The 24,332-nt window shown below is 36.4% G+C and overlaps 44 non-coding genes across 44 annotated transcripts; all 44 read right to left on the bottom strand.

Moving 5' to 3' along the window:
• Positions 1-212: 212 nt before the first annotated feature.
• Positions 213-324, bottom strand: trnal-caa (transfer RNA leucine (anticodon CAA)). The gene is made up of 2 exons: positions 287-324; positions 213-258 (listed from the first exon to the last, which is right to left on the bottom strand). It is a non-coding gene; the product is annotated as a tRNA-Leu (tRNA).
• Positions 325-671: 347 nt separating this feature from the next.
• On the bottom strand, positions 672-783 carry trnal-caa (transfer RNA leucine (anticodon CAA)). The gene is made up of 2 exons: positions 746-783; positions 672-717 (listed from the first exon to the last, which is right to left on the bottom strand). It is a non-coding gene; the product is annotated as a tRNA-Leu (tRNA).
• Positions 784-1,128: 345 nt separating this feature from the next.
• Positions 1,129-1,240, bottom strand: trnal-caa (transfer RNA leucine (anticodon CAA)). The gene is made up of 2 exons: positions 1,203-1,240; positions 1,129-1,174 (listed from the first exon to the last, which is right to left on the bottom strand). It is a non-coding gene; the product is annotated as a tRNA-Leu (tRNA).
• Positions 1,241-1,587: 347 nt separating this feature from the next.
• On the bottom strand, positions 1,588-1,699 carry trnal-caa (transfer RNA leucine (anticodon CAA)). The gene is made up of 2 exons: positions 1,662-1,699; positions 1,588-1,633 (listed from the first exon to the last, which is right to left on the bottom strand). It is a non-coding gene; the product is annotated as a tRNA-Leu (tRNA).
• A 347-nt stretch (positions 1,700-2,046) lies between these two features.
• Positions 2,047-2,158, bottom strand: trnal-caa (transfer RNA leucine (anticodon CAA)). Its single transcript has 2 exons — positions 2,121-2,158; positions 2,047-2,092 (listed from the first exon to the last, which is right to left on the bottom strand). It is a non-coding gene; the product is annotated as a tRNA-Leu (tRNA).
• A 345-nt stretch (positions 2,159-2,503) lies between these two features.
• trnal-caa (transfer RNA leucine (anticodon CAA)) lies at positions 2,504-2,615 on the bottom strand. Its single transcript has 2 exons — positions 2,578-2,615; positions 2,504-2,549 (listed from the first exon to the last, which is right to left on the bottom strand). It is a non-coding gene; the product is annotated as a tRNA-Leu (tRNA).
• A 347-nt stretch (positions 2,616-2,962) lies between these two features.
• On the bottom strand, positions 2,963-3,074 carry trnal-caa (transfer RNA leucine (anticodon CAA)). The gene is made up of 2 exons: positions 3,037-3,074; positions 2,963-3,008 (listed from the first exon to the last, which is right to left on the bottom strand). It is a non-coding gene; the product is annotated as a tRNA-Leu (tRNA).
• Positions 3,075-3,419: 345 nt separating this feature from the next.
• On the bottom strand, positions 3,420-3,531 carry trnal-caa (transfer RNA leucine (anticodon CAA)). Its single transcript has 2 exons — positions 3,494-3,531; positions 3,420-3,465 (listed from the first exon to the last, which is right to left on the bottom strand). It is a non-coding gene; the product is annotated as a tRNA-Leu (tRNA).
• Positions 3,532-4,337: 806 nt separating this feature from the next.
• On the bottom strand, positions 4,338-4,449 carry trnal-caa (transfer RNA leucine (anticodon CAA)). The gene is made up of 2 exons: positions 4,412-4,449; positions 4,338-4,383 (listed from the first exon to the last, which is right to left on the bottom strand). It is a non-coding gene; the product is annotated as a tRNA-Leu (tRNA).
• A 345-nt stretch (positions 4,450-4,794) lies between these two features.
• On the bottom strand, positions 4,795-4,906 carry trnal-caa (transfer RNA leucine (anticodon CAA)). Its single transcript has 2 exons — positions 4,869-4,906; positions 4,795-4,840 (listed from the first exon to the last, which is right to left on the bottom strand). It is a non-coding gene; the product is annotated as a tRNA-Leu (tRNA).
• An 806-nt stretch (positions 4,907-5,712) lies between these two features.
• trnal-caa (transfer RNA leucine (anticodon CAA)) lies at positions 5,713-5,824 on the bottom strand. The gene is made up of 2 exons: positions 5,787-5,824; positions 5,713-5,758 (listed from the first exon to the last, which is right to left on the bottom strand). It is a non-coding gene; the product is annotated as a tRNA-Leu (tRNA).
• Positions 5,825-6,169: 345 nt separating this feature from the next.
• trnaf-aaa (transfer RNA phenylalanine (anticodon AAA)) lies at positions 6,170-6,281 on the bottom strand. Its single transcript has 2 exons — positions 6,244-6,281; positions 6,170-6,215 (listed from the first exon to the last, which is right to left on the bottom strand). It is a non-coding gene; the product is annotated as a tRNA-Phe (tRNA).
• A 347-nt stretch (positions 6,282-6,628) lies between these two features.
• On the bottom strand, positions 6,629-6,740 carry trnal-caa (transfer RNA leucine (anticodon CAA)). The gene is made up of 2 exons: positions 6,703-6,740; positions 6,629-6,674 (listed from the first exon to the last, which is right to left on the bottom strand). It is a non-coding gene; the product is annotated as a tRNA-Leu (tRNA).
• A 348-nt stretch (positions 6,741-7,088) lies between these two features.
• trnal-caa (transfer RNA leucine (anticodon CAA)) lies at positions 7,089-7,200 on the bottom strand. Its single transcript has 2 exons — positions 7,163-7,200; positions 7,089-7,134 (listed from the first exon to the last, which is right to left on the bottom strand). It is a non-coding gene; the product is annotated as a tRNA-Leu (tRNA).
• A 345-nt stretch (positions 7,201-7,545) lies between these two features.
• Positions 7,546-7,657, bottom strand: trnal-caa (transfer RNA leucine (anticodon CAA)). Its single transcript has 2 exons — positions 7,620-7,657; positions 7,546-7,591 (listed from the first exon to the last, which is right to left on the bottom strand). It is a non-coding gene; the product is annotated as a tRNA-Leu (tRNA).
• A 347-nt stretch (positions 7,658-8,004) lies between these two features.
• Positions 8,005-8,116, bottom strand: trnal-caa (transfer RNA leucine (anticodon CAA)). The gene is made up of 2 exons: positions 8,079-8,116; positions 8,005-8,050 (listed from the first exon to the last, which is right to left on the bottom strand). It is a non-coding gene; the product is annotated as a tRNA-Leu (tRNA).
• Positions 8,117-8,461: 345 nt separating this feature from the next.
• trnal-caa (transfer RNA leucine (anticodon CAA)) lies at positions 8,462-8,573 on the bottom strand. The gene is made up of 2 exons: positions 8,536-8,573; positions 8,462-8,507 (listed from the first exon to the last, which is right to left on the bottom strand). It is a non-coding gene; the product is annotated as a tRNA-Leu (tRNA).
• A 347-nt stretch (positions 8,574-8,920) lies between these two features.
• On the bottom strand, positions 8,921-9,032 carry trnal-caa (transfer RNA leucine (anticodon CAA)). The gene is made up of 2 exons: positions 8,995-9,032; positions 8,921-8,966 (listed from the first exon to the last, which is right to left on the bottom strand). It is a non-coding gene; the product is annotated as a tRNA-Leu (tRNA).
• A 345-nt stretch (positions 9,033-9,377) lies between these two features.
• trnal-caa (transfer RNA leucine (anticodon CAA)) lies at positions 9,378-9,489 on the bottom strand. Its single transcript has 2 exons — positions 9,452-9,489; positions 9,378-9,423 (listed from the first exon to the last, which is right to left on the bottom strand). It is a non-coding gene; the product is annotated as a tRNA-Leu (tRNA).
• A 347-nt stretch (positions 9,490-9,836) lies between these two features.
• trnal-caa (transfer RNA leucine (anticodon CAA)) lies at positions 9,837-9,948 on the bottom strand. Its single transcript has 2 exons — positions 9,911-9,948; positions 9,837-9,882 (listed from the first exon to the last, which is right to left on the bottom strand). It is a non-coding gene; the product is annotated as a tRNA-Leu (tRNA).
• A 348-nt stretch (positions 9,949-10,296) lies between these two features.
• trnal-caa (transfer RNA leucine (anticodon CAA)) lies at positions 10,297-10,408 on the bottom strand. The gene is made up of 2 exons: positions 10,371-10,408; positions 10,297-10,342 (listed from the first exon to the last, which is right to left on the bottom strand). It is a non-coding gene; the product is annotated as a tRNA-Leu (tRNA).
• Positions 10,409-10,753: 345 nt separating this feature from the next.
• trnal-caa (transfer RNA leucine (anticodon CAA)) lies at positions 10,754-10,865 on the bottom strand. Its single transcript has 2 exons — positions 10,828-10,865; positions 10,754-10,799 (listed from the first exon to the last, which is right to left on the bottom strand). It is a non-coding gene; the product is annotated as a tRNA-Leu (tRNA).
• Positions 10,866-11,212: 347 nt separating this feature from the next.
• trnal-caa (transfer RNA leucine (anticodon CAA)) lies at positions 11,213-11,324 on the bottom strand. The gene is made up of 2 exons: positions 11,287-11,324; positions 11,213-11,258 (listed from the first exon to the last, which is right to left on the bottom strand). It is a non-coding gene; the product is annotated as a tRNA-Leu (tRNA).
• Positions 11,325-11,669: 345 nt separating this feature from the next.
• trnal-caa (transfer RNA leucine (anticodon CAA)) lies at positions 11,670-11,781 on the bottom strand. Its single transcript has 2 exons — positions 11,744-11,781; positions 11,670-11,715 (listed from the first exon to the last, which is right to left on the bottom strand). It is a non-coding gene; the product is annotated as a tRNA-Leu (tRNA).
• A 347-nt stretch (positions 11,782-12,128) lies between these two features.
• Positions 12,129-12,240, bottom strand: trnal-caa (transfer RNA leucine (anticodon CAA)). Its single transcript has 2 exons — positions 12,203-12,240; positions 12,129-12,174 (listed from the first exon to the last, which is right to left on the bottom strand). It is a non-coding gene; the product is annotated as a tRNA-Leu (tRNA).
• Positions 12,241-13,501: 1,261 nt separating this feature from the next.
• trnal-caa (transfer RNA leucine (anticodon CAA)) lies at positions 13,502-13,613 on the bottom strand. Its single transcript has 2 exons — positions 13,576-13,613; positions 13,502-13,547 (listed from the first exon to the last, which is right to left on the bottom strand). It is a non-coding gene; the product is annotated as a tRNA-Leu (tRNA).
• A 346-nt stretch (positions 13,614-13,959) lies between these two features.
• trnal-caa (transfer RNA leucine (anticodon CAA)) lies at positions 13,960-14,071 on the bottom strand. Its single transcript has 2 exons — positions 14,034-14,071; positions 13,960-14,005 (listed from the first exon to the last, which is right to left on the bottom strand). It is a non-coding gene; the product is annotated as a tRNA-Leu (tRNA).
• An 803-nt stretch (positions 14,072-14,874) lies between these two features.
• Positions 14,875-14,986, bottom strand: trnal-caa (transfer RNA leucine (anticodon CAA)). Its single transcript has 2 exons — positions 14,949-14,986; positions 14,875-14,920 (listed from the first exon to the last, which is right to left on the bottom strand). It is a non-coding gene; the product is annotated as a tRNA-Leu (tRNA).
• An 804-nt stretch (positions 14,987-15,790) lies between these two features.
• On the bottom strand, positions 15,791-15,902 carry trnal-caa (transfer RNA leucine (anticodon CAA)). The gene is made up of 2 exons: positions 15,865-15,902; positions 15,791-15,836 (listed from the first exon to the last, which is right to left on the bottom strand). It is a non-coding gene; the product is annotated as a tRNA-Leu (tRNA).
• Positions 15,903-16,248: 346 nt separating this feature from the next.
• trnal-caa (transfer RNA leucine (anticodon CAA)) lies at positions 16,249-16,360 on the bottom strand. Its single transcript has 2 exons — positions 16,323-16,360; positions 16,249-16,294 (listed from the first exon to the last, which is right to left on the bottom strand). It is a non-coding gene; the product is annotated as a tRNA-Leu (tRNA).
• Positions 16,361-16,707: 347 nt separating this feature from the next.
• On the bottom strand, positions 16,708-16,819 carry trnal-caa (transfer RNA leucine (anticodon CAA)). Its single transcript has 2 exons — positions 16,782-16,819; positions 16,708-16,753 (listed from the first exon to the last, which is right to left on the bottom strand). It is a non-coding gene; the product is annotated as a tRNA-Leu (tRNA).
• A 1,262-nt stretch (positions 16,820-18,081) lies between these two features.
• trnal-caa (transfer RNA leucine (anticodon CAA)) lies at positions 18,082-18,193 on the bottom strand. Its single transcript has 2 exons — positions 18,156-18,193; positions 18,082-18,127 (listed from the first exon to the last, which is right to left on the bottom strand). It is a non-coding gene; the product is annotated as a tRNA-Leu (tRNA).
• A 347-nt stretch (positions 18,194-18,540) lies between these two features.
• trnal-caa (transfer RNA leucine (anticodon CAA)) lies at positions 18,541-18,652 on the bottom strand. Its single transcript has 2 exons — positions 18,615-18,652; positions 18,541-18,586 (listed from the first exon to the last, which is right to left on the bottom strand). It is a non-coding gene; the product is annotated as a tRNA-Leu (tRNA).
• Positions 18,653-18,997: 345 nt separating this feature from the next.
• Positions 18,998-19,109, bottom strand: trnal-caa (transfer RNA leucine (anticodon CAA)). Its single transcript has 2 exons — positions 19,072-19,109; positions 18,998-19,043 (listed from the first exon to the last, which is right to left on the bottom strand). It is a non-coding gene; the product is annotated as a tRNA-Leu (tRNA).
• A 348-nt stretch (positions 19,110-19,457) lies between these two features.
• Positions 19,458-19,569, bottom strand: trnal-caa (transfer RNA leucine (anticodon CAA)). Its single transcript has 2 exons — positions 19,532-19,569; positions 19,458-19,503 (listed from the first exon to the last, which is right to left on the bottom strand). It is a non-coding gene; the product is annotated as a tRNA-Leu (tRNA).
• Positions 19,570-19,916: 347 nt separating this feature from the next.
• On the bottom strand, positions 19,917-20,028 carry trnal-caa (transfer RNA leucine (anticodon CAA)). Its single transcript has 2 exons — positions 19,991-20,028; positions 19,917-19,962 (listed from the first exon to the last, which is right to left on the bottom strand). It is a non-coding gene; the product is annotated as a tRNA-Leu (tRNA).
• Positions 20,029-20,375: 347 nt separating this feature from the next.
• Positions 20,376-20,487, bottom strand: trnal-caa (transfer RNA leucine (anticodon CAA)). The gene is made up of 2 exons: positions 20,450-20,487; positions 20,376-20,421 (listed from the first exon to the last, which is right to left on the bottom strand). It is a non-coding gene; the product is annotated as a tRNA-Leu (tRNA).
• Positions 20,488-20,834: 347 nt separating this feature from the next.
• Positions 20,835-20,946, bottom strand: trnal-caa (transfer RNA leucine (anticodon CAA)). Its single transcript has 2 exons — positions 20,909-20,946; positions 20,835-20,880 (listed from the first exon to the last, which is right to left on the bottom strand). It is a non-coding gene; the product is annotated as a tRNA-Leu (tRNA).
• A 344-nt stretch (positions 20,947-21,290) lies between these two features.
• trnal-caa (transfer RNA leucine (anticodon CAA)) lies at positions 21,291-21,402 on the bottom strand. The gene is made up of 2 exons: positions 21,365-21,402; positions 21,291-21,336 (listed from the first exon to the last, which is right to left on the bottom strand). It is a non-coding gene; the product is annotated as a tRNA-Leu (tRNA).
• An 802-nt stretch (positions 21,403-22,204) lies between these two features.
• trnal-caa (transfer RNA leucine (anticodon CAA)) lies at positions 22,205-22,316 on the bottom strand. Its single transcript has 2 exons — positions 22,279-22,316; positions 22,205-22,250 (listed from the first exon to the last, which is right to left on the bottom strand). It is a non-coding gene; the product is annotated as a tRNA-Leu (tRNA).
• Positions 22,317-22,663: 347 nt separating this feature from the next.
• trnal-caa (transfer RNA leucine (anticodon CAA)) lies at positions 22,664-22,775 on the bottom strand. Its single transcript has 2 exons — positions 22,738-22,775; positions 22,664-22,709 (listed from the first exon to the last, which is right to left on the bottom strand). It is a non-coding gene; the product is annotated as a tRNA-Leu (tRNA).
• Positions 22,776-23,121: 346 nt separating this feature from the next.
• Positions 23,122-23,233, bottom strand: trnal-caa (transfer RNA leucine (anticodon CAA)). The gene is made up of 2 exons: positions 23,196-23,233; positions 23,122-23,167 (listed from the first exon to the last, which is right to left on the bottom strand). It is a non-coding gene; the product is annotated as a tRNA-Leu (tRNA).
• A 346-nt stretch (positions 23,234-23,579) lies between these two features.
• trnal-caa (transfer RNA leucine (anticodon CAA)) lies at positions 23,580-23,691 on the bottom strand. Its single transcript has 2 exons — positions 23,654-23,691; positions 23,580-23,625 (listed from the first exon to the last, which is right to left on the bottom strand). It is a non-coding gene; the product is annotated as a tRNA-Leu (tRNA).
• A 347-nt stretch (positions 23,692-24,038) lies between these two features.
• Positions 24,039-24,150, bottom strand: trnal-caa (transfer RNA leucine (anticodon CAA)). Its single transcript has 2 exons — positions 24,113-24,150; positions 24,039-24,084 (listed from the first exon to the last, which is right to left on the bottom strand). It is a non-coding gene; the product is annotated as a tRNA-Leu (tRNA).
• Positions 24,151-24,332: the final 182 nt, after the last annotated feature.

Here is a 24,332-nt window from a genome sequence, read left to right as displayed (position 1 = left end):
TGAAAAACATTTTTTTAAAGGAATTGAGTAACTTTTTGAATTCTAAACTAGGCATATGATGACCTGTATCGAACCATTATTCCAGTTTCATGTGTTTTCTGTTCTCAAATTATGACATCTATAAACTCTTAATCACTGTTCATGCGTTTTCCTTTCACCATTTGGAGAATTTCTCGGTGTTGACCAAAAGCTACTTTTTTAGGCAAAAGATGTGTCAGAAGAGGGATTTGAACCCTCACCTCCAGTCGGAGACCAGAATACCCTTGTAACCAGGAAGGTTTCTCACCTTGAGTCTGGCGCCTTAGACCACTCGGCCATCCTGACAGCTATGAAGCCATAAAATTCATATTTTTTCACGATTCTGTAACATAAAGTCTGATATGTCTGATGGAAAATTGCAGAACTTAAGATACAAAGAACGGAAAAGAAAAAAATGTATAAAGGTAATGAAAGATATAGTGAATCTTTTTTTTTTAAAGGAATTGAGTAACTTTTTGAATTCTAAACTAGGCATATGATGACCTGTATCGAACCATTATTCCAGTTTCATGTGTTTTCTGTTCTCAGATTATGACATCTATAAACTCTTAATCACTGTTCATGCGTTTTCCTTTCACCATTTGGAGAATTTCTCGGTGTTGACCAAAAGCTACTTTTTTAGGCAAAAGATGTGTCAGAAGAGGGATTTGAACCCTCGCCTCCAGTCGGAGACCAGAATACCCTTATAACCAGGAAGGTTTCTCACCTTGAGTCTGGCGCCTTAGACCACTCGGCCATCCTGACAACTATGAAACCTTAATATTAATATGTTTTTCAGGATTCTGTAACATAAAGTCTGATATGTCTAATGGAAACATGCAGAACTGAAGATACAAAGAACAGACAACAAAAAAATGCCAAAAGCAAATGAAAGATAGAGTAAAAACATTTTTTAAGGAAATTGAAGAAGTGAGTGAATTCTAAGCTAGGCATATGATGACCTGTATCGAACGATTATTCACGTTTCATGTGTTTTCTGTTCTCAAATTATGACATCTATCAAACTATTAATCACTGTTCATGTGTTTCCCTTTCAACCTTTGGAGAAATTCTCGGTGTTGACAAAAATATACTTTTTTAGACAAGTGCTGTCAGAAGAGGGATTTGAACCCTCGCCTCCAATCAGAGACCAGAATACCCTTACATCCAGGAAGGTTTCTCACCTTGAGTCTGGCGCCTTAGACCACTCGGCCATCCTGACTGCTATGAAGCCATAAAATTCATATTTTTCCACGATTCTGTAACATAAAGTCTGATATGTCTGACGGAAAATTGCAGATCTTAAGATACAAAGAACGGAAAAGAAAAAAATGTATAAAGGTAATGAAAGATATAGTAAAAAACATTTTTTTAAAGGAATTGAGTAACTTTTTGAATTCTAAACTAGGCATATGATGACCTGTATCGAACCATTATTCCCGTTTCATGTGTTTTCTGTTCTCAGATTATGACATCTATAAACTCTTAATCACTGTTCATGCGTTTTCCTTTCACCATTTGGAGAATTTCTCGGTGTTGACCAAAAGCTACTTTTTTAGGCAAAAGCTGTGTCAGAAGAGGGATTTGAACCCTCGCCTCCAGTCGGAGACCAGAATACCCTTGTAACCAGGAAGGTTTCTCACCTTGAGTCTGGCGCCTTAGACCACTCGGCCATCCTGACAGCTTATGAAGCCATAAAATTCATATTTTTTCACGATTCTGTAACATAAAGTCTGATATGTCTGATGGAAAATTGCAGAACTTAAGATACAAAGAACGGAAAAGAAAAAAATGTATAAAGGTAATGAAAGATATAGTGAATTTTTTTTTTTAAAGGAATTGAGTAACTTTTTGAATTCTAAACTAGGCATATGATGACCTGTATCGAACCATTATTCCAGTTTCATGTGTTTTCTGTTCTCAGATTATGACATCTATAAACTCTTAATCACTGTTCATGCGTTTTCCTTTCACCATTTGGAGAATTTCTCGGTGTTGACCAAAAGCTACTTTTTTAGGCAAAAGATGTGTCAGAAGAGGGATTTGAACCCTCGCCTCCAGTCGGAGACCAGAATACCCTTATAACCAGGAAGGTTTCTCACCTTGAGTCTGGCGCCTTAGACCACTCGGCCATCCTGACAACTATGAAACCTTAATATTAATATGTTTTTCAGGATTCTGTAACATAAAGTCTGATATGTCTGATGGAAACATGCAGAACTGAAGATACAAAGAACAGACAACAAAAAAATGCCAAAAGCAAATGAAAGATAGAGTAAAAACATTTTTGAAGGAAATTGAAGAAGTGAGTGAATTCTAAGCTAGGCATATGATGACCTGTATCGAACGATTATTCACGTTTCATGTGTTTTCTGTTCTCAAATTATGACATCTATCAAACTATTAATCACTGTTCATGTGTTTCCCTTTCAACCTTTGGAGAAATTCTCGGTGTTGACAAAAATATACTTTTTTAGGCAAGTGCTGTCAGAAGAGGGATTTGAACCCTCGCCTCCAGTCAGAGACCAGAATACCCTTACATCCAAGAAGGTTTCTCACCTTGAGTCTGGCGCCTTAGACCACTCGGCCATCCTGACAGCTATGAAGCCATAAATTTCATATTTTTTCACGATTCTGTAACATAAAGTCTGATATGTCTGATGGAAAATTGCAGATCTTAAGATACAAAGAACGGAAAAGAAAAAAATGTATAAAGGTAATGAAAGATATAGTGAAAAACATTTTTTTAAAGGAATTGAGTAACTTTTTGAATTCTAAACTAGGCATATGATGACCTGTATCGAACCATTATTCCAGTTTCATGTGTTTTCTGTTCTCAAATTATGACATCTATAAACTCTTAATCACTGTTCATGCGTTTTCCTTTCACCATTTGGAGAATTTCTCGGTGTTGACCAAAAGCTACTTTTTTAGGCAAAAGATGTGTCAGAAGAGGGATTTGAACCCTCACCTCCAGTCGGAGACCAGAATACCCTTATAACCAGGAAGGTTTCTCACCTTGAGTCTGGCGCCTTAGACCACTCGGCCATCCTGACAACTATGTAACCTTAATATTAATATGTTTTTCAGGATTCTGTAACATAAAGTCTGATATGTCTGATGGAAACATGCAGAACTGAAGATACAAAGAACAGACAACAAAAAAATGCCAAAAGCAAATGAAAGATAGAGTAAAAACATTTTTTAAGGAAATTGAAGAAGTGAGTGAATTCTAAGCTAGGCATATGATGACCTGTATCGAACGATTATTCACGTTTCATGTGTTTTCTGTTCTCAAATTATGACATCTATCAAACTATTAATCACTGTTCATGTGTTTCCCTTTCAACCTTTGGAGAAATTCTCGGTGTTCACAAAAATATACTTTTTTTGACAAATGCTGTCAGAAGAGGGATTTGAACCCTCGCCTCCAGTCAGAGACCAGAATACCCTTACATCCAGGAAGGTTTCTCACCTTGAGTCTGGCGCCTTAGACCACTCGGCCATCCTGACTGCTATGAAGCCATAAAATTCATATTTTTCCACGATTCTGTAACATAAAGTCTGATATGTCTGACGGAAAATTGCAGATCTTAAGATACAAAGAACGGAAAAGAAAAAAATGTATAAAGGTAATGAAAGTTAAAGTAAAAAACATTTTTTTAAAGGAATTGAGTAACTTTTTGAATTCTAAACTAGGCATATGATGACCTGTATCGAACCATTATTCCCGTTTCATGTGTTTTCTGTTCTCAGATTATGACATCTATAAACTCTTAATCACTGTTCATGCGTTTTCCTTTCACCATTTGGAGAATTTCTCGGTGTTGACCAAAAGCTACTTTTTTAGGCAAAAGCTGTGTCAGAAGAGGGATTTGAACCCTCGCATCCAGTCGGAGACCAGAATACCCTTGTAACCAGGAAGGTTTCTCACCTTGAGTCTGCCGCCTTAGACCACTCGGCCATCCTGACAGCTATGAAGCCATAAAATTCATATTTTTTCACGATTCTGTAACATAAAGTCTGATATGTCTGATGGAAAATTGCAGAACTTAAGATACAAAGAACGGAAAAGAAAAAAATGTATAAAGGTAATGAAAGATATGGTGAAAAACATTTTTTTAAAGGAATTGAGTAACTTTTTGAATTCTAAACTAGGCATATGATGACCTGTATCGAACCATTATTCCAGTTTCATGTGTTTTCTGTTCTCAAATTATGACATCTATAAACTCTTAATCACTGTTCATGCGTTTTCCTTTCACCATTTGGAGAATTTCTCGGTGTTGACCAAAAGCTACTTTTTTAGGCAAAAGATGTGTCAGAAGAGGGATTTGAACCCTCACCTCCAGTCGGAGACCAGAATACCCTTATAACCAGGAAGGTTTCTCACCTTGAGTCTGGCGCCTTAGACCACTCGGCCATCCTGACAACTATGTAACCTTAATATTAATATGTTTTTCAGGATTCTGTAACATAAAGTCTGATATGTCTGATGGAAACATGCAGAACTGAAGATACAAAGAACAGACAACAAAAAAATGCCAAAAGCAAATGAAAGATAGAGTAAAAACATTTTTTAAGGAAATTGAAGAAGTGAGTGAATTCTAAGCTAGGCATATGATGACCTGTATCGAACGATTATTCACGTTTCATGTGTTTTCTGTTCTCAAATTATGACATCTATCAAACTATTAATCACTGTTCATGTGTTTCCCTTTCAACCTTTGGAGAAATTCTCGGTGTTCACAAAAATATACTTTTTTTGACAAATGCTGTCAGAAGAGGGATTTGAACCCTCGCCTCCAGTCAGAGACCAGAATACCCTTACATCCAGGAAGGTTTCTCACCTTGAGTCTGGCGCCTTAGACCACTCGGCCATCCTGACTGCTATGAAGCCATAAAATTCATATTTTTCCACGATTCTGTAACATAAAGTCTGATATGTCTGACGGAAAATTGCAGATCTTAAGATACAAAGAACGGAAAAGAAAAAAATGTATAAAGGTAATGAAAGTTAAAGTAAAAAACATTTTTTTAAAGGAATTGAGTAACTTTTTGAATTCTAAACTAGGCATATGATGACCTGTATCGAACCATTATTCCCGTTTCATGTGTTTTCTGTTCTCAGATTATGACATCTATAAACTCTTAATCACTGTTCATGCGTTTTCCTTTCACCATTTGGAGAATTTCTCGGTGTTGACCAAAAGCTACTTTTTTAGGCAAAAGCTGTGTCAGAAGAGGGATTTGAACCCTCGCATCCAGTCGGAGACCAGAATACCCTTGTAACCAGGAAGGTTTCTCACCTTGAGTCTGCCGCCTTAGACCACTCGGCCATCCTGACAGCTATGAAGCCATAAAATTCATATTTTTTCACGATTCTGTAACATAAAGTCTGATATGTCTGATGGAAAATTGCAGAACTTAAGATACAAAGAACGGAAAAGAAAAAAATGTATAAAGGTAATGAAAGATATAGTGAATTTTTTTTTTTTAAAGGAATTGAGTAACTTTTTGAATTCTAAACTAGGCATATGATGACCTGTATCGAACCATTATTCCAGTTTCATGTGTTTTCTGTTCTCATATTATGACATCTATAAACTCTTAATCACTGTTCATGCGTTTTCCTTTCACCATTTGGAGAATTTCTCGGTGTTGACCAAAAGCTACTTTTTTAGGCAAAAGTTGTGTCAGAAGAGGGATTTGAACCCTCGCCTCCAGTCGGAGACCAGAATACCCTTATAACCAGGAAGGTTTCTCACCTTGAGTCTGGCGCCTTAGACCACTCGGCCATCCTGACAACTATGAAACCTTAATATTAATATGTTTTTCAGGATTCTGTAACATAAAGTCTGATATGTCTAATGGAAACATGCAGAACTGAAGATACAAAGAACAGACAACAAAAAAATGCCAAAAGCAAATGAAAGATAGAGTAAAAACATTTTTGAAGGAAATTGAAGAAGTGAGTGAATTCTAAGCTAGGCATATGATGACCTGTATCGAACGATTATTCACGTTTCATGTGTTTTCTGTTCTCAAATTATGACATCTATCAAACTATTAATCACTGTTCATGTGTTTCCCTTTCAACCTTTGGAGAAATTCTCGGTGTTGACAAAAATATACTTTTTTAGACAAGTGCTGTCAGAAGAGGGATTTGAACCCTCGCCTCCAATCAGAGACCAGAATACCCTTACATCCAGGAAGGTTTCTCACCTTTAGTCTGGCGCCTTAGACCACTCGGCCATCCTGACTGCTATGAAGCCATAAAATTCATATTTTTCCACGATTCTGTAACATAAAGTCTGATATGTCTGACGGAAAATTGCAGATCTTAAGATACAAAGAACGGAAAAGAAAAAAATGTATAAAGGTAATGAAAGATATAGTAAAAAACATTTTTTTAAAGGAATTGAGTAACTTTTTGAATTCTAAACTAGGCATATGATGACCTGTATCGAACCATGATTCCCGTTTCATGTGTTTTCTGTTCTCAGATTATGACATCTATAAACTCTTAATCACTGTTCATGCGTTTTCCTTTCACCATTTGGAGAATTTCTCGGTGTTGACCAAAAGCTACTTTTTTAGGCAAAAGCTGTGTCAGAAGAGGGATTTGAACCCTCGCCTCCAGTCGGAGACCAGAATACCCTTGTAACCAGGAAGGTTTCTCACCTTGAGTCTGGCGCCTTAGACCACTCGGCCATCCTGACAGCTTATGAAGCCATAAAATTAATATTTTTTCACGATTCTGTAACATAAAGTCTGATATGTCTGATGGAAAATTGCAGAACTTAAGATACAAAGAACGGAAAAGAAAAAAATGTATAAAGGTAATGAAAGATATAGTGAATTTTTTTTTTTTAAAGGAATTGAGTAACTTTTTGAATTCTAAACTAGGCATATGATGACCTGTATCGAACCATTATTCCAGTTTCATGTGTTTTCTGTTCTCAGATTATGACATCTATAAACTCTTAATCACTGTTCATGCGTTTTCCTTTCACCATTTGGAGAATTTCTCGGTGTTGACCAAAAGCTACTTTTTTAGGCAAAAGATGTGTCAGAAGAGGGATTTGAACCCTCGCCTCCAGTCGGAGACCAGAATACCCTTATAACCAGGAAGGTTTCTCACCTTGAGTCTGGCGCCTTAGACCACTCGGCCATCCTGACAACTATGAAACCTTAATATTAATATGTTTTTCAGGATTCTGTAACATAAAGTCTGATATGTCTGATGGAAACATGCAGAACTGAAGATACAAAGAACAGACAACAAAAAAATGCCAAAAGCAAATGAAAGATAGAGTAAAAACATTTTTGAAGGAAATTGAAGAAGTGAGTGAATTCTAAGCTAGGCATATGATGACCTGTATCGAACGATTATTCACGTTTCATGTGTTTTCTGTTCTCAAATTATGACATCTATCAAACTATTAATCACTGTTCATGTGTTTCCCTTTCAACCTTTGGAGAAATTCTCGGTGTTGACAAAAATATACTTTTTTAGGCAAGTGCTGTCAGAAGAGGGATTTGAACCCTCGCCTCCAGTCAGAGACCAGAATACCCTTACATCCAAGAAGGTTTCTCACCTTGAGTCTGGCGCCTTAGACCACTCGGCCATCCTGACAGCTATGAAGCCATAAATTTCATATTTTTTCACGATTCTGTAACATAAAGTCTGATATGTCTGATGGAAAATTGCAGATCTTAAGATACAAAGAACGGAAAAGAAAAAAATGTATAAAGGTAATGAAAGATATAGTGAAAAACATTTTTTTAAAGGAATTGAGTAACTTTTTGAATTCTAAACTAGGCATATGATGACCTGTATCGAACCATTATTCCAGTTTCATGTGTTTTCTGTTCTCAAATTATGACATCTATAAACTCTTAATCACTGTTCATGCGTTTTCCTTTCACCATTTGGAGAATTTCTCGGTGTTGACCAAAAGCTACTTTTTTAGGCAAAAGATGTGTCAGAAGAGGGATTTGAACCCTCGCCTCCAGTCGGAGACCAGAATACCCTTATAACCAGGAAGGTTTCTCACCTTGAGTCTGGCGCCTTAGACCACTCGGCCATCCTGACAACTATGAAACCTTAATATTAATATGTTTTTTAGGATTCTGTAACATAAAGTCTGATATGTCTGATGGAAACATGCAGAACTGAAGATACAAAGAACAGACAACAAAAAAATGCCAAAAGCAAATGAAAGATAGAGTAAAAACATTTTTGAAGGAAATTGAAGAAGTGAGTGAATTCTAAGCTAGGCATATGATGACCTGTATCGAACGATTATTCACGTTTCATGTGTTTTCTGTTCTCAAATTATGACATCTATCAAACTATTAATCACTGTTCATGTGTTTCCCTTTCAACCTTTGGAGAAATTCTCGGTGTTGACAAAAATATACTTTTTTAGGCAAGTGCTGTCAGAAGAGGGAATTGAACCCTCGCCTCCAGTCAGAGACCAGAATACCCTTACATCCAAGAAGGTTTCTCACCTTGAGTCTGGCGCCTTAGACCACTCGGCCATCCTGACAGCTATGAAGCCATAAATTTCATATTTTTTCACGATTCTGTAACATAAAGTCTGATATGTCTGATGGAAAATTGCAGATCTTAAGATACAAAGAACGGAAAAGAAAAAAATGTATAAAGGTAATGAAAGATATAGTGAAAAACATTTTTTTAAAGGAATTGAGTAACTTTTTGAATTCTAAACTAGGCATATGATGACCTGTATCGAACCATTATTCCAGTTTCATGTGTTTTCTGTTCTCAAATTATGACATCTATAAACTCTTAATCACTGTTCATGCGTTTTCCTTTCACCATTTGGAGAATTTCTCGGTGTTGACCAAAAGCTACTTTTTTAGGCAAAAGATGTGTCAGAAGAGGGATTTGAACCCTCACCTCCAGTCGGAGACCAGAATACCCTTATAACCAGGAAGGTTTCTCACCTTGAGTCTGGCGCCTTAGACCACTCGGCCATCCTGACAACTATGTAACCTTAATATTAATATGTTTTTCAGGATTCTGTAACATAAAGTCTGATATGTCTGATGGAAACATGCAGAACTGAAGATACAAAGAACAGACAACAAAAAAATGCCAAAAGCAAATGAAAGATAGAGTAAAAACATTTTTTAAGGAAATTGAAGAAGTGAGTGAATTCTAAGCTAGGCATATGATGACCTGTATCGAAAGATTATTCACGTTTCATGTGTTTTCTGTTCTCAAATTATGACATCTATCAAACTATTAATCACTGTTCATGTGTTTCCCTTTCAACCTTTGGAGAAATTCTCGGTGTTCACAAAAATATACTTTTTTTGACAAATGCTGTCAGAAGAGGGATTTGAACCCTCGCCTCCAGTCAGAGACCAGAATACCCTTACATCCAGGAAGGTTTCTCACCTTGAGTCTGGCGCCTTAGACCACTCGGCCATCCTGACTGCTATGAAGCCATAAAATTCATATTTTTCCACGATTCTGTAACATAAAGTCTGATATGTCTGACGGAAAATTGCAGATCTTAAGATACAAAGAACGGAAAAGAAAAAAATGTATAAAGGTAATGAAAGATATAGTAAAAAACATTTTTTTAAAGGAATTGAGTAACTTTTTGAATTCTAAACTAGGCATATGATGACCTGTATCGAACCATTATTCCCGTTTCATGTGTTTTCTGTTCTCAGATTATGACATCTATAAACTCTTAATCACTGTTCATGCGTTTTCCTTTCACCATTTGGAGAATTTCTCGGTGTTGACCAAAAGCTACTTTTTTAGGCAAAAGCTGTGTCAGAAGAGGGCTTTGAACCCTCGCCTCCAGTCGGAGACCAGAATACCCTTGTAACCAGGAAGGTTTCTCACCTTGAGTCTGGCGCCTTAGACCACTCGGCCATCCTGACAGCTTATGAATCCATAAAATTCATATTTTTTCACGATTCTGTAACATAAAGTCTGATATGTCTGATGGAAAATTGCAGAACTTAAGATACAAAGAACGGAAAAGAAAAAAATGTATAAAGGTAATGAAAGATATAGTGAATTTTTTTTTTTTAAAGGAATTGAGTAACTTTTTGAATTCTAAACTAGGCATATGATGACCTGTATCGAACCATTATTCCAGTTTCATGTGTTTTCTGTTCTCAGATTATGACATCTATAAACTCTTAATCACTGTTCATGCGTTTTCCTTTCACCATTTGGAGAATTTCTCGGTGTTGACCAAAAGCTACTTTTTTAGGCAAAAGATGTGTCAGAAGAGGGATTTGAACCCTCGCCTCCAGTCGGAGACCAGAATACCCTTATAACCAGGAAGGTTTCTCACCTTGAGTCTGGCGCCTTAGACCACTCGGCCATCCTGACAACTATGAAACCTTAATATTAATATGTTTTTCAGGATTCTGTAACATAAAGTCTGATATGTCTGATGGAAACATGCAGAACTGAAGATACAAAGAACAGACAACAAAAAAATGCCAAAAGCAAATGAAAGATAGAGTAAAAACATTTTTGAAGGAAATTGAAGAAGTGAGTGAATTCTAAGCTAGGCATATGATGACCTGTATCGAACGATTATTCACGTTTCATGTGTTTTCTGTTCTCAAATTATGACATCTATCAAACTATTAATCACTGTTCATGTGTTTCCCTTTCAACCTTTGGAGAAATTCTCGGTGTTGACAAAAATATACTTTTTTAGGCAAGTGCTGTCAGGAGAGGGATTTGAACCCTCGCCTCCAGTCAGAGACCAGAATACCCTTACATCCAAGAAGGTTTCTCACCTTGAGTCTGGCGCCTTAGACCACTCGGCCATCCTGACAGCTATGAAGCCATAAATTTCATATTTTTTCACGATTCTGTAACATAAAGTCTGATATGTCTGATGGAAAATTGCAGATCTTAAGATACAAAGAACGGAAAAGAAAAAAATGTATAAAGGTAATGAAAGATATAGTGAAAAACATTTTTTTAAAGGAATTGAGTAACTTTTTGAATTCTAAACTAGGCATATGATGACCTGTATCGAACCATTATTCCAGTTTCATGTGTTTTCTGTTCTCAGATTATGACATCTATAAACTCTTAATCACTGTTCATGCGTTTTCCTTTCACCATTTGGAGAATTTCTCGGTGTTGACCAAAAGCTACGTTTTTAGGCAAAAGATGTGTCAGAAGACGGATTTGAACCCTCGCCTCCAGTCGGAGACCAGAATACCCTTATAACCAGGAAGGTTTCTCACCTTGAGTCTGGCGCCTTAGACCACTCGGCCATCCTGACAACTATGAAACCTTAATATTAATATGTTTTTCAGAATTCTGTAACATAAAGTCTGATATGTCTGATGGAAACATGCAGAACTGAAGATACAAAGAACAGACAACAAAAAAATGCCAAAAGCAAATGAAAGATAGAGTAAAAACATTTTTGAAGGAAATTGAAGAAGTGAGTGAATTCTAAGCTAGGCATATGATGACCTGTATCGAACGATTATTCACGTTTCATGTGTTTTCTGTTCTCAAATTATGACATCTATCAAACTATTAATCACTGTTCATGTGTTTCCCTTTCAACCTTTGGAGAAATTCTCGGTGTTGACAAAAATATACTTTTTTAGGCAAGTGCTGTCAGAAGAGGGATTTGAACCCTCGCCTCCAGTCAGAGACCAGAATACCCTTACATCCAAGAAGGTTTCTCACCTTGAGTCTGGCGCCTTAGACCACTCGGCCATCCTGACAGCTATGAAGCCATAAATTTCATATTTTTTCACGATTCTGTAACATAAAGTCTGATATGTCTGATGGAAAATTGCAGATCTTAAGATACAAAGAACGGAAAAGAAAAAAATGTATAAAGGTAATGAAAGATATAGTGAAAAACATTTTTTTAAAGGAATTGAGTAACTTTTTGAATTCTAAACTAGGCATATGATGACCTGTATCGAACCATTATTCCAGTTTCATGTGTTTTCTGTTCTCAGATTATGACATCTATAAACTCTTAATCACTGTTCATGCGTTTTCCTTTCACCATTTGGAGAATTTCTCGGTGTTGACCAAAAGCTACGTTTTTAGGCAAAAGATGTGTCAGAAGAGGGATTTGAACCCTCGCCTCCAGTCGGAGACCAGAATACCCTTATAACCAGGAAGGTTTCTCACCTTGAGTCTGCCGCCTTAGACCACTCGGCCATCCTGACAACTATGAAACATTAATATTAATATGTTTTTCAGGATTCTGTAACATAAAGTCTGATATGTCTGATGGAAACATGCAGAACTGAAGATACAAAGAACAGACAACAAAAAAATGCCAAAAGCAAATGAAAGATAGAGTAAAAACATTTTTGAAGGAAATTGAAGAAGTGAGTGAATTCTAAGCTAGGCATATGATGACCTGTATCGAACGATTATTCACGTTTCATGTGTTTTCTGTTCTCAAATTATGACATCTATCAAACTATTAATCACTGTTCATGTGTTTCCCTTTCAACCTTTGGAGAAATTCTCGGTGTTGACAAAAATATACTTTTTTAGGCAAGTGCTGTCAGAAGAGGGATTTGAACCCTCGCCTCCAGTCAGAGACCAGAATACCCTTACATCCAAGAAGGTTTCTCACCTTGAGTCTGGCGCCTTAGACCACTCTGACATCCTGACAGCTATGAAGCCATAAAATTCATATTTTTTCACGATTCTGTAACATAAAGTCTGATATGTCTGATGGAAAATTGCAGATATTATGATACAAAGAACGGAAAAGAAAAAAATGTATAAAGGTAATGAAAGATATAGTAAAAAACATTTTTTTAAAGGAATTTAGTAACTTTTTGAATTCTAAACTAGGCATATGATGACCTGTATCGAACCATTATTCCCGTTTCATGTGTTTTCTGTTCTCAGATTATGACATCTGTAAACTCTTAATCACTGTTCATGCGTTTTCCTTTCACCATTTGGAGAATTTCTCGGTGTTGACCAAAAGCTACTTTTTTAGGCAAAAGATGTGTCAGAAGAGAGATTTGAACCCTCGCCTCCAGTCGGAGACCAGAATACCCTTATAACCAGGAAGTTTTCTCATCTTGAGTCTGGCGCCTTAGACCACACGGCCATCCTAAAAACTATGAAACCTTAATATTAATATGTTTTTCAGGATTCTGTAACATAAAGTCTGATATGTCTAATGGAAACATGCAGAACTGAAGATACAAAGAACAGACAACAAAAAAATGCCAAAAGCAAATGAAAGATAGAGTAAAAACATTTTTGAAGGAAATTGAAGAAGTGAGTGAATTCTAAGCTAGGCATATGATGACCTGTATCGAACGATTATTCACGTTTCATGTGTTTTCTGTTCTCAAATTATGACATCTATCAAACTCTTAATCACTATTCATGCGTTTTCCTTTCACCATTTGGAGAATTTCTCGGTGTTGACCAAAATTTACTTTTTTAGACAAGTGCTGTCAGAAGAGGGATTTGAACCCTCGCCACCAGTCAGAGACCAGAATACCCTTACATCCAGGAAGGTTTCTCACCTTGAGTCTGGCGCCTTAGACCACTCGGCCATCCTGACTGCTATGAAGCCATAAAATTCATATTTTTCCACGATTCTGTAACATAAAGTCTGATATGTCTGACGGAAAATTGCAGATCTTAAGATACAAAGAACGGAAAAGAAAAAAATGTATAAAGGTAATGAAAGATATAGTAAAAAACATTTTTTTAAAGGAATTGAGTAACTTTTTGAATTCTAAACTAGGCATATGATGACCTGTATCGAAGGATTATTCACGTTTCATGTGTTTTCTGTTCTCAAATTATGACATCTATCAAACTATTAATCACTGTTCATGTGTTTCCCTTTCAACCTTTGGAGAAATTCTCGGTGTTGACAAAAATATACTTTTTTAGACAAGTGCTGTCAGAAGAGGGATTTGAACCCTCGCCTCCAGTCAGAGACCAAAATACCCTTACATCCAGGAAGGTTTCTCACCTTGAGTCTGGCGCCTTAGACCACTCGGCCATCCTGACAGCTATGAAGCCATAAAATTCATATATTTTCACGATTCTGTAACATAAAGTCTGATATGTCTGATGGAAAATTGCAGATTTTAAGATACAAAGAACGGAAAAGAAAAAAATGTATAAAGGTAATGAAAGATATAGTAAAAAACATTTTTTTAAAGAATTGAGTAACTTTTTGAATTCTAAACTAGGCATATGATGACCTGTATCGAACCATTATTCCAGTTTCATGTGTTTTCTGTTCTCAGATTGTGACATCTATAAACTCTTAATCACTGTTCATGCGTTTTCCTTTCACCATTTGGAGAATTTCTCGGTGTTGACCAAAAGCTACTTTTTTAGGCAAAAGATGTGTCAGAAGAGGGCTTTGAACCCGCGCCTCCAGTCTGAGACCAGAATACCCTTATAACCAGGAAAGTTTCTCACCTTGAGTCTGGCGCCTTAGACCACTCGGCCATCCTGACAACTATGAAACCTTAATATTAATATGTTTTTCAGGATTCTGTAACATAAAGTCTGATATGTCTGATGGAAACATGCAGAACTGAAGATACAAAGAACAGACAACAAAAAAATGCCAAAAGCAAATGAAAGATAGAGTAAAAACATTTTTTAAGGAAATTGAAGAAGTGAGTGAATTCTAAGCTAGGCATATGATGACCTGTATCGAACGATTATTCACGTTTCATGTGTTTTCTGTTCTCAAATTATGACATCTATCAAACTATTAATCACTGTTCATGTGTTTCCCTTTCAACCTTTGGAGAAATTCTCGGTGTTGACAAAAATATACTTTTTTAGACAAGTGCTGTCAGAAGAGGGATTTGAACCATCGCCTCCAGTCAGAGACCAGAATACCCTTACATCCAGGAAGGTTTCTCACCTTGAGTCTGGCGCCTTAGACCACTCGGCCATCCTGACTGCTATGAAGCCATAAAATTCATATTTTTCCACGATTCTGTAACATAAAGTCTGATATGTCTGACGGAAAATTGCAGATCTTAAGATACAAAGAACGGAAAAGAAAAAAATGTATAAAGGTAATGAAAGATATAGTAAAAAACATTTTTTTAAAGGAATTGAGTAACTTTTTGAATTCTAAACTAGGCATATGATGACCTGTATCGAACCATTATTCCCGTTTCATGTGTTTTCTGTTCTCAGATTATGACATCTGTAAACTCTTAATCACTGTTCATGCGTTTTCCTTTCACCATTTGGAGAATTTCTCGGTGTTGACCAAAAGCTACTTTTTTAGGCAAAAGATGTGTCAGAAGAGAGATTTGAACCCTCGCCTCCAGTCGGAGACCAGAATACCCTTATAACCAGGAAGGTTTCTCATCTTGAGTCTGGCGCCTTAGACCACACGGCCATCCTAAAAACTATGAAACCTTAATATTAATATGTTTTTCAGGATTCTGTAACATAAAGTCTGATATGTCTAATGGAAACATGCAGAACTGAAGATACAAAGAACAGACAACAAAAAAATGCCAAAAGCAAATGAAAGATAGAGTAAAAACATTTTTGAAGGAAATTGAAGAAGTGAGTGAATTCTAAGCTAGGCATATGATGACCTGTATCGAACGATTATTCACGTTTCATGTGTTTTCTGTTCTCAAATTATGACATCTATCAAACTCTTAATCACTATTCATGCGTTTTCCTTTCACCATTTGGAGAATTTCTCGGTGTTGACCAAAATTTACTTTTTTAGACAAGTGCTGTCAGAAGAGGGATTTGAACCCTCGCCTCCAGTCAGAGACCAGAATACCCTTACATCCAGGAAGGTTTCTCACCTTGAGTCTGGCGCCTTAGACCACTCGGCCATCCTGACTGCTATGAAGCCATAAAATTCATATTTTTCCACGATTCTGTAACATAAAGTCTGATATGTCTGACGGAAAATTGCAGATCTTAAGATACAAAGAACGGAAAAGAAAAAAATGTATAAAGGTAATGAAAGATATAGTAAAAAACATTTTTTTAAAGGAATTGAGTAACTTTTTGAATTCTAAACTAGGCATATGATGACCTGTATCGAACGATTATTCACGTTTCATGTGTTTTCTGTTCTCAAATTATGACATCTATCAAACTATTAATCACTGTTCATGTGTTTCCCTTTCAACCTTTGGAGAAATTCTCGGTGTTGACAAAAATATACTTTTTTAGACAAGTGCTGTCAGAAGAGGGATTTGAACCCTCGCCTCCAGTCAGAGACCAGAATACCCTTACATCCAGGAAGGTTTCTCACCTTGAGTCTGGCGCCTTAGACCACTCGGCCATCCTGACTGCTATGAAGCCATAAAATTCATATTTTTCCACGATTCTGTAACATAAAGTCTGATATGTCTGACGGAAAATTGCAGATCTTAAGATACAAAGAACGGAAAAGAAAAAAATGTATAAAGGTAATGAAAGATATAGTAAAAAACATTTTTTTAAAGGAATTGAGTAACTTTTTGAATTCTAAACTAGGCATATGATGACCTGTATCGAACCATTATTCCCGTTTCATGTGTTTTCTGTTCTCAGATTATGACATCTATAAACTCTTAATCACTGTTCATGCGTTTTCCTTTCACCATTTGGAGAATTTCTCGGTGTTGACCAAAAGCTACTTTTTTAGGCAAAAGCTGTGTCAGAAGAGGGATTTGAACCCTCGCCTCCAGTCGGAGACCAGAATACCCTTGTAACCAGGAAGGTTTCTCACCTTGAGTCTGGCGCCTTAGACCACTCGGCCATCCTGACAGCTATGAAGCCATAAAATTCATATTTTTTCACGATTCTGTAACATAAAGTCTGATATGTCTGATGGAAAATTGCAGATCTTAAGATACAAAGAACGGAAAAGAAAAAAATGTATAAAGGTAATGAAAGATATAGTGAAAAACATTTTTTTAAAGGAATTGAGTAACTTTTTGAATTCTAAACTAGTCATATGATGACCTGTATCGAACCATTATTCCAGTTTCATGTGTTTTCTGTTCTCAGATTATGACATCTATAAACTCTTAATCACTGTTCATGCGTTTTCCTTTCACCATTTGGAGAATTTCTCGGTGTTGACCAAAAGCTACTTTTTTAGGCAAAAGATGTGTCAGAAGAGGGATTTGAACCCTCGCCTCCAGTCGGAGACCAGAATACCGTTATAACCAGGAAGGTTTCTCACCTTGAGTCTGGCGCCTTAGACCACTCTTCCATCCTGACAACTATGAAACCTTAATATTAATATGTTTTTCAGGATTCTGTAACATAAAGTCTGATATGTCTGATGGAAACATGCAGAACTGAAGATACAAAGAACAGACAACAAAAAAATGCCAAAAGCAAATGAAAGATAGAGTAAAAACATTTTTGAAGGAAATTGAAGAAGTGAGTGAATTCTAAGCTAGGCATATGATGACCTGTATCGAACGATTATTCACGTTTCATGTGTTTTCTGTTCTCAAATTATGACATCTATCAAACTATTAATCACTGTTCATGTGTTTCCCTTTCAACCTTTGGAGAAATTCTCGGTGTTGACAAAAATATACTTTTTTAGGCAAGTGCTGTCAGTAGAGGGATTTGAACCCTCGCCTCCAGTCAAAGACCAGAATACCCTTACATCCAAGAACGTTTCTCACCTTGAGTCTGGCGCCTTAGACCACTCGGCCATCCTGACAGCTATGAAGCCATAAAATTCATATTTTTTCACGATTCTGTAACATAAAGTCTGATATGTCTGATGGAAAATTGCAGATCTTATGATACAAAGAACGGAAAAGAAAAAAATGTATAAAGGTAATGAAAGATATAGTAAAAAACATTTTTTTAAAGAATTGAGTAACTTTTTGAATTCTAAACTAGGCATACGATGACCTGTATCGAAACATTATTCCCGTTTCATGTGTTTTCTGTTCTCAGATTGTGACATCTATAAACTCTTAATCACTGTTCATGCGTTTTCCTTTCACCATTTGGAGAATTTCTCGGTGTTGACCAAAAGCTACTTTTTTAGGCAAAAGATGTGTCAGAAGAGGGATTTGAACCCGCGCCTCCAGTCTGAGACCAGAATACCCTTATAACCAGGAAAGTTTCTCTCCTTGAGTCTGGCGCCTTAGACCACTCGGCCATCCTGACACCAATGAGGCCATAAAATTCATATTTTTTCACGATTCTGTAACATAAAGTCTGATATGTCTGATGGAAAATTGCAGATCTTAAGATACAAAGAACGGAAAAGAAAAAAATGTATAAAGGTAATGAAAGATATAGTGAAAAACATTTTTTTAAAGGAATTGAGTAACTTTTTGAATTCTAAACTAGGCATATGATGACCTGTATCGAACCATTATTCCCGTTTCATGTGTTTTCTGTTCTCAGATTATGACATCTATAAACTCTTAATCACTGTTCATGCGTTTTCCTTTCACCATTTGGAGAGTTTCTCGGTGTTGACCAAAAGCTACTTTTTTAGGCAAAAGATGTGTCAGAAGAGGGATTTGAACCCTCGCCTCCAGTCGGAGACCAGAATACCCTTATAACCAGGAAGGTTTCTCACCTTGAGTCTGGCGCCTTAGACCACTCGGCCATCCTGATAACTATGAAACCTTAATATTAATATGTTTTTCAGGATTCTGTAACATAAAGTCTGATATGTCTAATGGAAACATGCAGAACTGAAGATACAAAGAACAGACAACAAAAAAATGCCAAAAGCAAATGAAAGATAGAGTAAAAACATTTTTTAAGGAAATTGAAGAAGTGAGTGAATTCTAAGCTAGGCATATGATGACCTGTATCGAACGATTATTCACGTTTCATGTGTTTTCTGTTCTCAAATTATGACATCTATCAAACTATTAATCACTGTTCATGTGTTTCCCTTTCAACCTTTGGAGAAATTCTCGGTGTTGACAAAAATATACTTTTTTAGACAAGTGCTGTCAGAAGAGGGATTTGAACCCTCGCCTCCAGTCAGAGACCAGAATACCCTTACATCCAGGAAGGTTTCTCACCTTGAGTCTGGCGCCTTAGACCACTCGGCCATCCTGACTGCTATGAAGCCATAAAATTCATTATTTTCCACGATTCTGTAACATAAAGTCTGATATGTCTGACGGAAAATTGCAGATCTTAAGATACAAAGAACGGAAAAGAAAAAAATGTATAAAGGTAATGAAAGATATAGTAAAAAACATTTTTTTAAAGGAATTGAGTAACTTTTTGAATTCTAAACTAGGCATATGATGACCTGTATCGAATGATTATTCACGTTTCATGTGTTTTCTGTTCTCAAATTATGACATCTATCAAACTATTAATCACTGTTCATGCGTTTTCCTTTCACCATTTGGAGAATTTCTAGGTGTTGACCAAAAGCTACTTTTTTAGGCAAAATCATTGTCAGAAGAGGGATTTGAACCCTCGCCTCCAATCGGAGACCAGAATACCCTTATAACCAGGAAGGTTTCTCACCTTGAGTCTGGCGCCTTAGACCACTCGGCCATCCTGACAGCTATGAAGCCATAAAATTCATATTTTTTCACGATTCTGTAACATAAAGTCTGATATGTCTGATGGAAAATTGCAGATCTTAAGATACAAAGAACGGAAAAGAAAAAAATGTTTAAAGGTAATGAAAGATATAGTGAAAAACATTTTTTTAATGGAATTTAGTAACTTTTTGAATTCTAAACTAGGCATATGATGACCTGTATCGAACCATTATTCCCGTTTCATGTGTTTTCTGTTCTCAGATTATGACATCTATAAACTCTTAATCACTGTTCATGCGTTTTCCTTTCACCATTTGGAGAATTTCTAGGTGTTGACCAAAAGCTACTTTTTTAGGCAAAAGATGTGTCAGAAGAGGGATTTGAACCCTCGCCTCCAATCGGAGACCAGAATACCCTTATAACCAGGAAGGTTTCTCACCTTGAGTCTGGCGCCTTAGACCACTCGCCCATCCTGACAACTATGAAAACTTAATATTAATATGTTTTTCAGGATTCTGTAACATAAAGTCTGATATGTCTGATGGAAACATGCAGAACTGAAGATACAAAGAACAGACAACAAAAACATGCCAAAAGCAAATGAAAGATAGAGTAAAAACATTTTTTAAGGAAATTGAAGAAGTGAGTGAATTCTAAGCTAGGCATATGATGACCTGTATCGAACGATTATTCACGTTTCATGTGTTTTCTGTTCTCAAATTATGACATCTATCAAACTATTAATCACTGTTCATGTGTTTCCCTTTCAACCTTTGGAGAAATTCTCGGTGTTGACAAAAATATACTTTTTTAGGCAAAAGATGTGTCAGAAGAGGGATTTGAACCTTCGCCTCCATTCGGAGACCAGAATACCCTTATAACCAGGAAGGTTTCTCACCTTGAGTCTGGCGCCTTAGACCACTCGGCCATCCTGACAGCTATGAAGCCATAAAATTCATATTTTTTCACGATTCTGTAACATAAAGTCTGATATGTCTGATGGAAAATTGCAGATCTTAAGATACAAAGAACGGAAAAGAAAAAAATGTATAAAGGTAATGAAAGATATAGTAAAAAACATTTTTTTAAAGGAATTTAGTAACTTTTTGAATTCTAAACTAGGCATATGATGACCTGTGTCGAACCATTATTCCCGTTTCATGTGTTTTCTGTTCTCAGATTATGACATCTATAAACTCTTAATCACTGTTCCTGCGTTTTCCTTTCACCATTTGGAGAATTTCTCGGTGTTGACCAAAAGCTACTTTTTTAGGCAAAAGATGTGTCAGAAGAGGGATTTGAACCCTCGCCTCCAGTTGGAGACCAGAATACCCTTATAACCAGGAAGGTTTCTCACCTTGAGTCTGGCGCCTTAGACCACTCGGCAATCCTGACAACTATGAAACATTAATATTAATATGTTTTTCAGGATTCTGTAACATAAAGTCTGATATGTCTGATGGAAACATGCAGAACTGAAGATACAAAGAACAGACAACAAAAAAATGCCAAAAGCAAATGAAAGATAGAGTAAAAACATTTTTAAGGAAATTGAAGAAGTGAGTGAATTCTAAGCTAGGCATATGATGACCTGTATCGAACGATTATTCACGTTTCATGTGTTTTCTGTTCTCAAATTATGACATCTATCAAACTATTAATCACTGTTCATGTGTTTCCCTTTCAACCTTTGGAGAAATTCTCGGTGTTGACAAAATTATACTTTTTTAGGCAAGTGCTGTCAGAAGAGGGATTTGAACCCTCGCCTCCAGTCAGAGACAAGAATACCCTTACATCCAGGAACGTTTCTCACCTTGAGTCTGGCGCCTTAGACCACTCGGCCATCCTGACAGCTATGAAGAAATAAAATTAATATTTTTTCACGATTCTGTAACATAAAGTCTGGTATGTCTGATGGAAAATTGCAGATCTTAAGATACAAAGAACGGAAAAGAAAAAAATGTATAAAGGTAATGAAAGATATAGTGAAAAACATTTTTTTTAAAGAATTGAGTAACTTTTTGAATTCTAAACTAGGCATATGATGACCTGTATCGAACCATTATTCCCGTTTCATGTGTTTTCTGTTCTCAGATTATGACATCTATAAACTCTTAATCACTGTTCATGCGTTTTCCTTTCACCATTTGGAGAATTTCTCGGTGTTGACCAAAAGCTACTTTTTTAGGCAAAAGCTGTGTCAGAAGAGAGATTTGAACCCTCTCCTCCAGTCAGAGACCAGAATACACTTATAACCAGGAAGGTTTCTCACCTTGAGTCTGGCGCCTTAGACCACTCGGCCATCCTACCAGCTATAAAGCCATAAAATTCATATTTTTTCACGATTCTGTAACATAAAGTCTGATATGATGGAAAATTGCAGATCTTAAGATACAAAGAACGGAAAAGAAAAAAATGTATAAAGGTAATGAAAGATATAGTGAAAAACATTTTTTTTAAAGAATTGAGTAACTTTTTGAATTCTAAACTAGGCATATGATGACCTGTATCGAACCATTATTCCCGTTTCATGTGTTTTCTGTTCTCAGATTATGACATCTATAAACTCTTAATCACTGTTCATGCGTTTTCCTTTCACCATTTGGAGAATTTCTCGGTGTTGACCAAAAGCTACTTTTTTAGGCAAAAGATGTGTCAGAAGAGGGATTTGAAACCTCGCCTCCAGTCGGAGACCAGAATACCCTTATAACCAGGAAGCTTTCTCACCTTGAGTCTGGCGCCTTAGACCACTCGGCCATCCTGACAGCTATGAAACCATAAAATTCATATTTTTTCACGATTCTGTAACATAAAGTCTGATATGTCTGATGGAAAATTGCAGATCTTAAGATACAAAGAACGGAAAAGAAAAAAATGTATAAAGGTAATGAAAGATATAGTGAAAAACATTTTTTTAAAGGAATTGAGTAACTTTTTGAATTCTAAACTAGGCATATGATGACCTGTGTCGAACCATTATTCCCGTTTCATGTGTTTTCTGTTCTCAGATTATGACATCTATAAACTCTTAATCACTGTTCATGCGTTTTCCTTTCACCATTTGGAGAATTTCTCGGTGTTGACCAAAAGCTACTTTTTTAGGCAAAAGATGTGTCAGAAGAGGGATTTGAACCCTCGCCTCCAGTTGGAGACCAGAATACCCTTATAACCAGGAAGGTTTCTCACCTTGAGTCTGGCGCCTTAGACCACTCGGCCATCCTGACAACTATGAAACATTAATATTAATATGTTTTTCAGGATTCTGTAACATAAAGTCTGATATGTCTGATGGAAACATGCAGAACTGAAGATACAAAGAACAGACAACAAAAAAATGCCAAAAGCAAATGAAAGATAGAGTAAAAACATTTTTGAAGGAAATTGAAGAAGTGAGTGAATTCTAAGCTAGGCATATGATGACCTGTATCGAACGATTATTCACGTTCATGTGTTTTCTGTTCTCAAATTATGACATCTATCAAACTATTAATCACTGTTCATGTGTTTCCCTTTCAACCTTTGGAGAATTTCTCGGTGTTGACCAAAAGCTACTTTTTTAGGCAAAAGTTGTGTCATAAGAGGGATTTGAACCCTCGCCTCCAGTCAGAGACCAGAATACCCTTATAACCAGGAAGGTTTCTCACCTTGAGTCTGGCGCCTTAGACCACTCGGCCATCCTGACAACAATGTGCCATAAAATTCATATTTTTTCACGATTCTGTAACATAAAGTCTGATAAGTCTGATGGAAAATTGCAGATCTTAAGATACAAAGACCGGAAAAGAAAAAAATGTTAAAAGGTAATGAAAGATATAGTAAAAAACATTTTTTTAAAGGAATTGAGTAACTTTTTGAATTCTAAACTAGGCATATGATGACCTGTATCGAACCATTATTCCCGTTTCATGTGTTTTCTGTTCTCAAATTATGACATCTATAAACTCTTAATCACTGTTCATGCGTTTTCCTTTCACCATTTGGAGAATTTCTCGGTGTTGACCAAAAGCTACTTTTTTAGGCAAAAGATGTGTCAGAAGAGGGATTTGAACCCTCGCCTCCAGTCGGAGACCAGAATACCCTTATAACCAGGAAGGTTTCTCACCTTGAGTCTGGCGCCTTAGACCACTCGGCCATCCTGACAACTATGAAACCTTAATATTAATATGTTTTTCTGGATTCTGTAACATAAAGTCTGATATGTCTAATGGAAACATGCAGAACTGAAGATACAAAGAACAGACAACAAAAAAATGCCAAAAGCAAATGAAAGATAGAGTAAAAACATTTTTTAAGGAAATTGAAGAAGTGAGTGAATTCTAAGCTAGGCATATGATGACCTGTATCGAACGATTATTCACGTTTCATGTGTTTTCTGTTCTCAAATTATGACATCTATCAAACTATTAATCACTGTTCATGTGTTTCCCTTTCAACCTTTGGAGAATTTCTCGGTGTTGACCAAAAGCTACTTTTTTAGGCAAAAGATGTGTCAGAAGAGGGATTTGAACCCTCGCCTCCAGTTGGAGACCAGAATACCCTTATAACCAGGAAGGTTTCTCACCTTGAGTCTGGCGCCTTAGACCACTCGGCCATCCTGACAACTATGAAACATTAATATTAATATGTTTTTCAGGATTCTGTAACATAAAGTCTGATATGTCTGATGGAAACATGCAGAACTGAAGATACAAAGAACAGACAACAAAAAAATGCCAAAAGCAAATGAAAGATAGAGTAAAAACATTTTTTAAGGAAATTGAAGAAGTGAGTGAATTCTAAGC

This window comes from Salvelinus fontinalis, chromosome 28, assembly GCF_029448725.1.
Source record: "Salvelinus fontinalis isolate EN_2023a chromosome 28, ASM2944872v1, whole genome shotgun sequence".
NCBI lineage: Eukaryota > Metazoa > Chordata > Actinopteri > Salmoniformes > Salmonidae > Salvelinus > Salvelinus fontinalis.
This window is presented reverse-complemented; position numbering and strand designations above follow the sequence as displayed.